The sequence below is a fragment of the Panthera tigris genome, chromosome B1, assembly GCF_018350195.1.
Source record: "Panthera tigris isolate Pti1 chromosome B1, P.tigris_Pti1_mat1.1, whole genome shotgun sequence".
NCBI lineage: Eukaryota > Metazoa > Chordata > Mammalia > Carnivora > Felidae > Panthera > Panthera tigris.
In genome coordinates this window covers 62,389,380-62,401,664 of record NC_056663.1, presented here as the reverse complement: position 1 = coordinate 62,401,664, position 12,285 = coordinate 62,389,380, and the positions used below count along the sequence as shown (strand labels likewise).

Below are 12,285 nucleotides of genomic sequence, written 5' to 3'. Positions count from 1 at the left end.
TTTCCAGACAGCTTCAGAAGAAAAGCTAAGGTCAAAATTTCCAATTTTCTGTTGAAAGTTTTGTGAAAAATTGGAAGTTTAACCATCTGAGAAAGGAATCCTACCAACAACATGTTAGTCACTTGAAAGTCTCTTGTTGACACTTGTCAATTATCCACTGTGTCAGTTATCTGGAACAATGTTTTCATCATGGGGTGATAGCTTGTCTGTAGTAATGTCATTCACAATTCTTTACAACAGTTTTTTAAATATTTATTTTTGGAGAGAGAGAGAGATAGAGAGACAGCGCAAGTGGGTGAGGGGCAGACAGAGCAGGAGACAGAGAATCTGAAGCAGGCTCCAGGCTCTGAGCTGTCAGCCCAGAGCCTGATGCAGGGCTCGAACTCATGAACCACGAGATCATGCCCTGAGCCGAGGCTGGACACTTAACTGACTGAGCCACCCAGGCGCCCCAGTTGTTCACATTTCTAGACTCTTATCATCCCAGTTTTGTTGACTTGTTTATACATTTATCTCCTTTCTGTTCTAGAAAACATTTCACATCGGTGCTATGGACACTAGAGATAAAACAAGATAAAATGACAAACACATTATGCCAATGAAGAAAATGGACTCAAAGAAAATGAGAATAGGAACAAAATGCAGATGTCAGGAGGATGTTACTGAGTAAATTTCTTAAGATTTTTTCACTGCTTGCAAGAGGGCTGTAAGTTGGGCTGTAATATAAGGTAATATAAGGATAAGAATAATCATTTGCTTAGAAGAAGCTCAATTACTCTCGATGCTAAGACTGGCAGTGATATCACCTATGAGTCTTCCTAAAGAAGAAATGCAATTTAATGAGCAATATCCTTGCAGCATCCTTATCTGGTATGGGACAGCATATAGATGTGGGCTGCCTCTATTTGCCTAGAGTTGAATCCAGGGTCTGTACATAGCTCTGGCTAGCTATGTGGCCTCAAGAAACTTATTTTAACGTCCACATTTAGCATTTGTAAAGTGTGTCCACCTCATCGGCTGAGATGAGAGATAAATAAGGCAATGTAGATAAAATGCCCAGCACAACACCTGGCACATGAAAAGCGCTCGACAGCTTTTAGATCTTCTTAATCTGTGGTTATGTGGGGAACTCAAAGACACGTCAATGGTAGCTCAAATAACTGTGGTTACAAAGGTAGTTTGATGTAAGAATAATGTGAAGCACTACAGCCTTGAATGCATGTTTTTAAACACACACACACACACACACACACACACACACACACACACAATTTTGATTTTTATCTGTTCCTTGGCTCCCTTCTATGTGGTAATTTTAGCCTAAGCATCTGGCCTATGTTGAAGCAAGTTTAGCATCTTGTTTTACCAACTCCCAGGTTGGCTGTGAGAATGAGCATTCGCAAAATAGCTGGCTGGCTCTGTCAAGGGCTGAGAAGGGGCTCAAGGAGTTCCCAAAGTCAGCAAAGATGTGGATCAGGAGATAATTCGGACCAGCTAAGTAGACACTAAATGAATCCTTTTATTGTTTTTTCCCCCTTTCTACAAATCATTTCCTCATTTTAAGTAAAGAAGGAAATAGAAGGCTGGGAACTTTGGCTCTTTCAAAGCATTTCTCACAAGTGAGAAAAGGAACTGAGGGTTGCCAGCTTCTGTAGGAAGAGCTGTGTAGCCACTGCCACACAGAGATGAAAGGGCCACACTTTCCTAAGTATTTTTCTGTGATTGGAGTTACAAAGAGTGATGCATTTAAAAGGTCAGCGGTTGATGCTTGTTTTTAGTGTCGTTTTGGCTGGGAAATGGCATGTTCAGAGACTGGAACTCTGACAAGTGAATTCTGAAGCCTTCCAGCGCAAAAAATCAGAGCAAAAATGAGTGAATGGATGAAAAAGGTGATGGATCCATTAAGTTTACTGAACAATCAATTTGGTATCTCAAAACCTGCTAACCCAATAGATAATCTCTTGAATAGATTTCGTTTTAACTTCCGAAACAGTATATGAGTGACTTTCTTAATTTTCTTTCTTTCCTCAGAGTGTGAAATAACATAAAAACTATTGCATGTATTTTTCTTTCCTTTACATTGTTCGTGTCAGGTGTATTACTCAGTATGCAGCATGTTACTTACTTTAGTCATATCCCTAGATCTTCTTTATACAGTTTTAAGAGCTTTTTGCTCTCGGTGGATCCTACTCCTTTTTTCTTTTTTCTCGTCTGAAGAAGAGAACATGGCATAGAGACACTACTGTACAATTAGCTAATAATATGACACAGTTCAAGTAATGTATCTTCAATTGTTTCATAGTACCTCTTCTGGGCAAACTTAGTGATTACGCTTTTTAAAACTTTTTTTTTTTTTTTTAAATCAGTAGAAACATTTCTGGAAGTAAAAGAATTCCTCATCAACCCAATATGCAAATTAGAGGAAAGCTGAATCCTCTTACTGAAATGAGAAGTCTTCCTGGTCTGCCAGCCTCTCCTTTCTCCTGCCTTTTGGTGCATTCCTGAGGGCATCTACAATGAACCTCTAGGGAAATGTTTCTCAAAGCATGGCTCATGGAACATGGGTGGCCCCTGACAGTGTATGGGTGATTCATAGGAATTTAGGTGATATAGGATGAGAACATGAAATATTTGCTCACATGCATGTCATAAATTTGAAATAAAACAATAATATTGGTTTTTGTAACAGAAATGTCTTTATGTTCTGAATAATCATTATGATTTCAAAGATGGTATATGTTCCACAAGCTCTGAATTATTCAATTTGTTTAAATAACTTATATTCACATCATTTGTGTATTATTCTTTGCTTATTAATTATCCTATTTTTTTGTTGTTGAGACCGTAATGCTGAGTATGTACTGAATCACAAAACAGATCAACAATTAAAATATACTTTTCTGTCATTATTAAATTAATGACAAAATAATCATACAATTGCTGTAATTAAAAGTATTTATAATCATTAAGAATGAAGAAGGCTATAGTTTCATTATGGAATGTGAATCTTTTGCTACTGGGATAAGTGAAATTACAATTATGATGGTTTATAAAAATAGCCAAGGAGCAAAACTAACTGGGAGTCATGTTAATGAATTTTGGAAAATCAGACTTTATCAGATCAATGCACCATTTGACCTTGGTCTCTAGTGTGTTGTCTGTTACAGAACTTTTTTTTTTTTTAATTTTTAATTTATTTATTTTTGGTGGGAGAAAGAAGGAGAGAGGAGAGAGAGAGAGCGCGCGCTCATGAATAAGGGAGCGACAGAGAGAGAGAGAGAGAGACAGGTTCCTCACTGTCGATACAGAGCCCGATGTGGGGCTAGAACGCAGGAACCAAGGAATCATGACCTGAGTGGAGATTTAGAATCAGACACTTAACCATCTGAGCCACCCAGGTGCCCTTGTTATAGAGCTTTTTCAAATAGTAGAAGGAACCCAGAGTTTTATATAATTCTCAAAGTTATTCAGTGAAATCTCTGACAAGTCAATTATTTCCATAAAAAGGAAAAAAAAAATAAATGCGTCATCAGCAAAATGAAGAATAAGCTAAAAGTAGATTCAAAATTTTAGTTCATGTGTTAAAAACATTTATAAGATATTTTTTAGCTGAAAAGTTTCTGAAATCATTCTCAGAGTTGGAGATAAATCATAATAAACATTTCCCGGTACTATTTTATCACAAAATGTCAGTGGCATACTTTGAAAGAGAAATTAATATAGTATGTCCATAAGAGCAAGCATTTGCTTTAAATTGGATACCATAATTAATATTCAGATTATGAATCAGTTTTGACAACAGGCATGCTCTGGAGATACTTGGTCCCATACCACCACAGTAAAGTCAATATCACAGTAAAGTGAGACAAATAAGTTTTTTGGTTCCCAGTGCATATAAAATTTATTTTCATACTATACTGTAGTCTATTAAGTGTGCAATAGAATTATGTCTAACGAAAATGTACATGCCTTAATTAAAAATACTTTATTGCTAAAAAAATGCTAACATCATCTGAGCTTTCACAGAGTTGTAATCTTTTTGCTGGTAAAGAGGTCGATGCTGATGGCTGCTGACATATCAGCGTGGTGGTTTCTGAAGGTTGGGGTGACTGTGGCAATTTCTTCAAATGAGACGATAATATATATTTTGCATTGATTGAGTCTCCCTTTCTCTGTAGCATGTGATGCTGTTTGATAGCATTTTACCCACAGTAGAACTTCTTTCCAAATCGGTACTAATCCTTTCAAACCCTGCTGCTGCTTTATCAACTATATAATATTCTGTCTGCCTTGATGTCATTTCAAAAATCATCACAGCATTTTATCAGGAGTAGATTTCATCTCAAGAAACTACTTTCTTTGCTCAGCCATGAGAGGCAACTCCTCATCCATTCAAGTTTGATCACGAGATTCCAGCAATCCAGTCCTATCTTCAGGCTCCACTTCTTTCTAGTCTAGTTCTCTTACTATTTCCACCACATCTGCAGTTACTTCCTCCACTGAAATCTCAAAGTCATCCATGAGGATTGGAATCAACTTCTTCCAAAGTCCTGATAATGTTGATATTTTGATCTCTTTCATGAATCACAAATATTCTAAATGACATCTGGGATGGGTGAATCGTTTCCAGATGGTTTTCAATGGACTTTGCCCAGATCCATTAGAGGAATTACTATCTATGGCAGCCATATAGCCTTAAAAAATGTATTTCTTAGAAAGATTTGAATTTAAGAGTCTCTTATGGTTTGCCTCTCTCTCTCTGTTTATAACTATTTTTCCCCTTCCCTTCCCCCATAGTCTTCTATTAAGTTTCTCAAGATCCACATGAGTGAAAACATATGATATCTGTCCTTCTCTGACTGACTTATATCACTCAGCATAATACCTTCCAGTTCCATCCACGTTGCTGCAAATGGCATGATTTCATTCTTTCTTATTGCCAAGTAGTATTCCATTGTATACATAAGCCACATCTTCTTTATCCATTCATCAGTTGATGGACATTTAGGCTCTTTCCATAGTTTAGCTATTATTGAAAGTGCTGCTGTAACAAACTGAGGGTGGATGGGGGGGTGGGAGAGAGGGGAAAATGGGTGAAGGGCATTGAGGAGGGTACTTGTTGGGATGAGCACTGGGTGTCGTATGCAAGCGATGAACCACGGGAATCTACCCCAAAAAACAAGAGCACACTTTACACAGTGTATGTTAGCCAATTTGATAATAAATTATACTAAAAATTTAGAATAAAAAATTTTAAAAAAGGCTTGAAAGTCAAAATGACTCCCTTATTCATGGACTGAAGAATGGATGCTGTGTTAGCAGGCATGAAAACAACATTAATCTCACTATCCATCGTCATCGGATGGGTACCCAGATGTATTGTCAATGAGCTTTTATATTTTGAAAAGAATCTTTTTTTCTAAGCAGTTGGTCTCAGCGGTGGGCTTAAAATATTCAGTAATTATGTTGTAAACAGATGTACTATCATCCCAGTTTTGCTGTCCCATTTACAGAGCACAGGTGGAATAGATTCATCATAATTCTTAAAGGCCCTAGGATTTTCAGAATGGCAAATGAGCATTTCTTCAACTAAAAGTGACCAGCTGCATTAGCTTCTAAGAAAAGAGTCAGCCTGTCCTTTGAAGCCACACATTGACTTCTTTCTAGTGCAAGATGGCAACTTCTTCTTATAGAAGATTGTTTCTGTGAATTGAAATTCTGTTGGTGAGTGTAGCCACCCTTGTTAATTACCTGAGCCAGATCTCTAGATAACTTGCTGCAGCTTCTATATCAGCACTTGCTGCTTCACCCTGAACTTTGATGTTGTGGAGATAACTTCTTTCCTGAAACTTCAGGAACCAACCTCTGCTGGCTTTCACATTTTCTTCTACAGTTTCCTCGCCTCTCTTTGCCTTCCTAGAATTGAAGTGAATTAGGACCTTACTCTGGATCAGGCTGTGGTTTAAGGAAATGTTGTGATTGCTTTGCTTTGATCTTCTCTCCAGACCACTGAAACTTTCTCCATATCAGCAATAAGAATGTTTCACATTTTTATCATTTATCATTTTATCATTCACATTTTATCATTTGTGTGTTCACTGGAGCAGAAGTTTTAATTTTCTTCAAGAACTTTTCCTTTGCATTCACAACTTGGCTAATTGGTACAAGAGGCCAAGCTTTCAGTCTATCTTGGCTTTTGACGTGCCTTCCTCTCTAAGCTGAATCATTTTTAGCTTCTGGTTTAACGTGAGGGATTTATGAGTCTTCCTTTTACTTGAACACTTAGAAGCCATGGTGGGGTTATTAATTGGCCTAATATCAACATTGTTGGGTCTTACGGAATAGGGAGGCCTGAGGAGAATGAGAGAGGTGGGGGAAAGGCTGGTCAATGGATCAGTCAGAACACACACATATATTAAATTTGCCATCTTATGTGGGCATGGTTTGTGGAACCCTAAAACAATTAAAATATTAACATCAAAGATCATTGATCACAGATCACTTTAAGAAAAATAATAATAATGAAAAACTTTGAAATATTGTGGAAATTACCAAAATGTGACACAGAGACATGAAGTGAGCATACATTGTTAGAAAAAATGGCACTAACAGACTTACTTGATGCAGGGTTAACACAAATCTTAGATTTGTTAAAAAAAAAAAAAGCAGAATCTGTGAAGTACAATAAAGTGAAGCACAATAAAATGAGGTAGGCCTCTATGTATGTAGCATGTATATGAAGGAGAAAAGTTTGATAATTTTTTAATCATTAAAACCTCTTTGTGATGTTTAATTTTATGGGTCAATTTGATTGGGGCATGAGATGCCCAGATACATGGTCACACGTTATTGTATGTTTATGAGAGTGTTTTTGACTATTAGCATTTAAGCTGACAGACTAAATAAAGTAGATTTCACTAAATAAAGTGAACCACCATCCATCAGTCGAAGACCTGAATAGAATAAAAAGGCTGACCCTTCCCTGAGCAAGAGAGAATTCTTTCTGCCTGACTGCCTTTGAACTGGGATATCAGCTTTTTCCAGGCTTTGGACTCAAATTGAAACATCAACTCTTCCTGAATATGAAGCCTTCCAGCCTTCAGACCGGAACTGTATCACTGGCTTTTCTCGGTCTCCTGCTCGCCGACTTACCCTACAGGTCTTAGGACTTATGCCAGATTCCACAATTGTGTGAGCCAATTCCTTATAATAAATCTCTTTCTGTCCCTTTCTAAGATATATATATTATATATATATAATCTAATATTTCATATATGTATTATATATTATTAGTTCTATTTCTATGAAGAACCCCGACTCATACACTTTTTGGTACCAAGAATGATTCTAGAGAAACAGAACTTTAAGGATGAGTTTTCTGAATTGGTGCTGGGGTTTCTGAGATTGGCTCTCTAATGTGGTTAGATTTAAAAATGCTAATGACTCTATTTCTAGTAGTAAAGAGATCACAAACAGTCTATGGCATGATCTGTCAATAGATATATGCAAAATATTACCATCAGATACTGTAATCTGACAATTAGAAGAAGCAAGTATCTGGGTGACTATGTATAACTATTGTTGGATATTTTAATCAAACAAATGAATATAATAAGGTTGGCTAATGTCTCGGTCAAAATAGTGAAAGAAACGGATGAGCTCAGAGACACAAATTCCCAGCTTAGTTGCATAAGCGACCTTAAAGTTTCTGTGTATTCCTTGAAGGATATCCTTATTTTGTATAGCCGCAGGGTGAGGCTGATGAATCCAACCCAGAATCTCACCCAGCAACTGGCTGAATTATAATCCAAGTTAAACTCCCAGGTTTGCAGTGTGTTTATTTGTAAAGTAAGAGCACTGATGGAAAAAGTGGGATTCCCAAAAGTTGGAGTGGGAACATGTGGGAAGATTGATGAAATTGGGGACACTGGACCCCTAAAATCTGATGAGCCTTCTTTGCTAATGGAAGAGGCCTCTCCACCCTGACTGAGGGGATTAGCTCTGCATCACCTGAAGAAACTATAGAGGCTTTCCCTGAAGTTGTTGCCATGCAAGGCATTGCTGATTCTCCTCAGGACCACCTCCACCAGCCATCTTTGCTTCTAGACCCACAATTAGACTCAAATCCCAGCAAGACCCCTAAAGATGAGGCACAAAGTGTGACTCACACAGAGGTGGGTGATACTTTAAAAGAGTTGCTTGAGCTTTCTAATCTTTACAGACAAATGTGCAGAACGTTTGTAGGAATGGATACTAAGGGTCTGGGATAATGGTCGAAGAACTGTTAAATTGGATCAGGCTGAATTTGTTGACACTTATCAGACATCTGATAAACAGACGTTCTGCATTTAATATTGTAGCTCAGGGAGTTAAAAGGGGTCAAACAGTTTGGTGTTGAAACATGGACCAAAAGGTGGACCACCGTGAGTCAGTTAGAAATGCCTGACCTATCTTTCTTTAATATGAGGAGGAAATTCAAATTCTAATGAATTAAGACCCACTCACCCACTCTGGGAGGGTCCAGAAGTCATACCTTTCACCACTTCTCTGAGTAATAAATTTGTGAGGGGAGTCCAAGCATCCTTGAAGAGCTCTGTGACCATTCTTCTCTGTAAGACAGATCTCTCATGGTAGGAAAGGAAGACACCGAATTGAGAAACCTAAATGCACGGCAGTGGATCCTTGTGTCTTAGGGTCAAGTGGCATCACTTAATCACCAAAAGCAAGATGGTTGTGGTTAGTGTAGTGGAGAGAAGAATGAAAACAGCAATCGGAATAGTCTGATTCACACAGATCTAAGGTGTTGGCTAGTTGGTCATGGTGTTCCTAGAAATGAAATGGCTGGAAACTTACTAAATTCTTACCTGATATTTATGAGCAGAAAAATTCTAGTTTAAGTGAACAAAGGTCTAATCTGACTCATAAAAGTAGAGTATGGTCCCTCAACAAATTCCCAGACTTGAACCAGACCCAAAGCCCCTTGAATGAAGAGAAGACCAAGTTCCCTTGAGGAAGGACCCTGGAACACTGCCAAGAATTTATGCTGTTAATTTTTCTTCAGCCTTCTCCAAAGGGACCTACAGCCTTTTTCCAGGGTAACTGTATACTGAGGAAAAGGAAATAACCAGTCATTTCAGGAACCACTAGATACTGATTCTGATTTGATTCCAAGAGACAAAACATCACTGTGGTCTACTAGTAGGGGCTTATGGAGGTCAGGTGATGAATGGAATTTTAGCTCCTGTCCTCACAGTGGGTCTTGTGGGTCCCCATACTCATCCTGTGATTATTTCTCTTTTTCCATAATGCATCATTATGAATAGACATACTTAGCTGACACAATCCCCACATTGGTTTTCTGACCTGTGGAGTAAAGGCTATCCTCGTGGGACAGACCAAGTGGAATCCATTAGAACTGTCTCTATCAAAGAAAATAGTAAATCAAAAGCAACACTGCCCCCCTGGAGGGATTGCAGAGATTAGTGCTATAATCAAGGACTTCAAAGATGCAGGACTGGAGATTCCTACCACATCTATATTCGACTTGCCTATTTGGCCTGTTCAGAAGACAGATGAATCTTGAAGGATTCCAGTGGATTTTCATAAGCTTAACCAGGTGGTGACTCCAACTGCAGCTGCCATACAAGACGTCATTTCATTGCTTGAGCAAATTAACACATCTCCTGGTACTGGATATGAAGCTATGAATATGGCTTTTTCTCCATACCTGTCCATGAGACCCACCAGCAGCAATTTGCTTTCAGTTGCCAATGCCAACAGTACCTCTCCACCGTCCTATCATAGGGGTGTATCATTCTCTAGCCCTACATTGTAATTTAGTTCACAAGGATCTTGATAGCTTTTCTCTTACACAAGATATTATATTGGTCTATTACACTGATAGCATCATGCTGCTTGGACTAGTGCGCAAGAAGTAACAACTTCTCTGGTCTTATTGGTAAGATAGTTGCATTTCAGAGTGTGGACAAGAAATCCCACAAAAATGCCGGAACCTTCTACCTCAGTGACATTTCTAGGGGTCCAGTGGTGTGAGACATGTTGAGATATCATTTTTTTTTTTTTTTTTTTTTTTTAGAGAGAGAGAGAGAGCACACACATGTGTGTGAGTGGGGTGGGGGGGGGGGTAGAGAGTGAGGAAGAGAATGGATCTCAAGCAGTCTCCATGTCCTGGAGCCCAACATGGTACTCGATCTCACAACTGTGAGATCATGACCTCAGCTAAATTCAAGTCAGACACTTAACCGATTGAGCAACCCAGGCCACCCGAACTATATCCCTTTTAAGATCAAGAATAAATTGTTGCTTCTGGTCCCTTCTACAGCAAGAAAAGATTCGGTGCCTAGTGACCTCTTTGGGTTTCAGAAGGAACATAGTGCTCATTTGGGTCTGTTACTCTGGCTCATTTATTTGGTGATCCAAAAAGCTGCTAGTTTTGAGTGAAGCCCAGAATAAGAGAAGGTTCTGCAACAGATCCAGGCTACTCTACAAGCTGCTTTGCCACCTGATAGAGATGCTGTTTGGAGCCCTATAGATGAATTGCATCATGGGCCCTTAGGATTTGGGAGCAAAGTCCTGTCATCTTTCACAGCTAATTACTTTTTTTTTTTTTTTTTTTTGAGAAACAACTCTTAGACTGTTCTTAGGACTTAGTAGAGATTGAATGCTTTACTGTCGACCCCCAAGTTATCATGTGATCTGCCCATCATGAACTGTGTGTTATGATCCACCAAGCCATAAAGTTGGTGCACAGAAGCACTTCATCATCTACTAGGAGTGATACATACATGGTTAAGATTGATCAGGCCCTGAAGGCACAACTAAGTTACATGAAGAAGTGGCCCAAATGTTCATGGTTCCTAATCCAACTACACTACCTTCTCTCTTCTAAGCCTTCACCTATGGCCTCATAGGGATTTCCCTGTGATTGGCTGAACAGGAAGAGGGGACTCAGGCCTAGTTTATAGATAGTTCAGCATGATATGTAGTCACCACATGAAAGTGGACAGTTATAGCACTACTGTCCCTTCCCTCTCTGGGACATCCCTGAAGGACAGCAGTGAAGGGAAATCCTCCCAGTGGGCAGAACTCCAAGTAGTGAACCTGGCTGCCCACTTTACTTGAAAGGAGAAATGGTTAGACATATGGTTATATACCAATGCTTTAATTGTTGCTGATGGTTCAGTTGGGTGGTCAGAGACTTGGAAGGAACATGATTAGAAAATTAGTGACAGGGAAACCTGGTGAAGAAATATGTGGATAGACTTCTCAAAATGGATTTACAGAATACCTTATCTACTGCCATGGTGTTCCACACTGCAGTGCCTCTGATCAAAGAACGCACTTCACAGAAAATGAAATGGTGGCCGATGCTCACAAAATTCACTGGTCTTACCACATTTCCCACCATCCTCAAAGCAGCTGACTTGACAGAAGGTTGGCATGGCCACTGAGGACTCAGTTGCAGTGCCAGCTTGATGGCAATACCTCATAGGGCTGGGACAAAATTTTCCACAAGATTGCATGCTCTCTGAATCATTATCCAATATATGGTGCTGTTTCTCGATAACCAGGATTCATGGGTCCAGGAATCAACGGGTGGAAATGGGAGTGACATCATTTATCATTACTCCTGGTGATTCACAGCAAAAGTTTTGCTTCCTGTTCACACGACCTCATTATGCTCTGCTGGCCTAGAGGTCTGAGTTCCAGAGGGAGGAATGCTTCCACCAAGAAACACAATGGTTTCATTGAACTGAAAGTTAAGACTGAAGCCTGGATATTTTGGGGTCTTCAAGCCTCTGAATCAATAGTCACTGTGCTGACTAGAGTGACTGATCCTGACCACCTTGAAGAAATTGGTGTACTACTCCACAATAGGGGTAAGGGAGAGTATGAACCCATTTCTTGATGTTATCATGCCCTGTGGTTAAGGGCAATGAAAAACCACAGCACATTCCAGGCAGGACTACCAATGATCCAGACCCTTCAGGAATGAAAGTCCAAGTAAAGAACCAGGTAAAGAACCATGGTACCCTATCAGGTAAAGAACCATGACCAGCTTAGAGGCTTGATTAAGACAGAATAAATAATTATATAATAATATATGGTATATATGGTATACGGTATAATAATATATGGTATATATAATATATGGTCATAATAATTATGACCATATGACCAGTTACAGAAATGAAGACTATAATTGTCATGAATATTTTCTCCTTATGTTGTGAATATATTTGTATATATACATATTACAAGGAA

General features: G+C 38.9%; 1 pseudogene; it reads left to right on the top strand.

Moving 5' to 3' along the window:
• Nucleotides 1-8,048: 8,048 nt before the first annotated feature.
• Nucleotides 8,049-10,461, top strand: LOC122238067 (annotated as a pseudogene).
• The last annotated feature ends 1,824 nt before the right edge of the window (nucleotides 10,462-12,285 follow it).